Source organism: Brassica oleracea, chromosome C5, assembly GCF_000695525.1.
Source record: "Brassica oleracea var. oleracea cultivar TO1000 chromosome C5, BOL, whole genome shotgun sequence".
NCBI classification, from domain to species: Eukaryota; Viridiplantae; Streptophyta; class Magnoliopsida; order Brassicales; family Brassicaceae; genus Brassica; species Brassica oleracea.
The window spans coordinates 20147531-20148371 of NC_027752.1; positions in this window are offsets into that span (position 1 = coordinate 20147531).

Below are 841 nucleotides of genomic sequence, written 5' to 3' on the forward strand. Positions count from 1 at the left end.
GTACCTTATCATCCAAAAGTATTAAATCGATTCCACCAACATCTCCAGGCTTAACGCCATTCTGAAATCGCAACATACGGACTACTCGAACCTTAATTTTCCAGATTTCATTTTCAAAATATGGCTTTAACTGAGCAACAGGAGTGAAGGCAAGTTTCATCTTGCTCATAGCTAGAACAATACCTGGAAACAATTAAGATTAGAGTCGGCAATTTGATATAGGAAAAAATGGGGAAAGAAATTCAAGATTGCAGATTATAAAATCAGAAAAATCCAAAAGTCACTATACCTTTTGCTAAAACGATAGTGGGTTTTTTTCCAGCGATAGGTTTTCATATTTGTATATATATAAGAGGTAGTTGATGATAGAGTATCAGATCGTGAAGTTGATGACTTGATTTACGGGATAGTGAAGAAGAAGGTGAAAGATATTGTGCTTGAAGAAAAAAAATAAAATAAATTAAGAAATAGTTTTAGTGGAGAAAAGTTGTACTCAGATTTCCAAACTAAAAAAAAAGAATTGTCACGTGTATTGAACAAATTATATCTTATTGGGTTTATGACAAAATCAAAGTTATATACGGTTACATATTTTTCATTTTCATTTTTTTGTTTTTAAAGTAAACAGAATTTTTTCAAAAAAGAAAATCTTAAAAGACAGGTGTCAATAACAGAAATGTCAATTGAGTTCTGGTTTATTGTATAAAAGATTTGGTCTTTTTAATAAAAAAAAATCAAAAAAGGCTGATCGGGAAATTGAAACCCTAAATGGAGCACATCTTTCAATTGAAAGAAAGCAACCAACCAACCCTGAGGTAAGAGGGGGGGGGGGGGGGGGGGG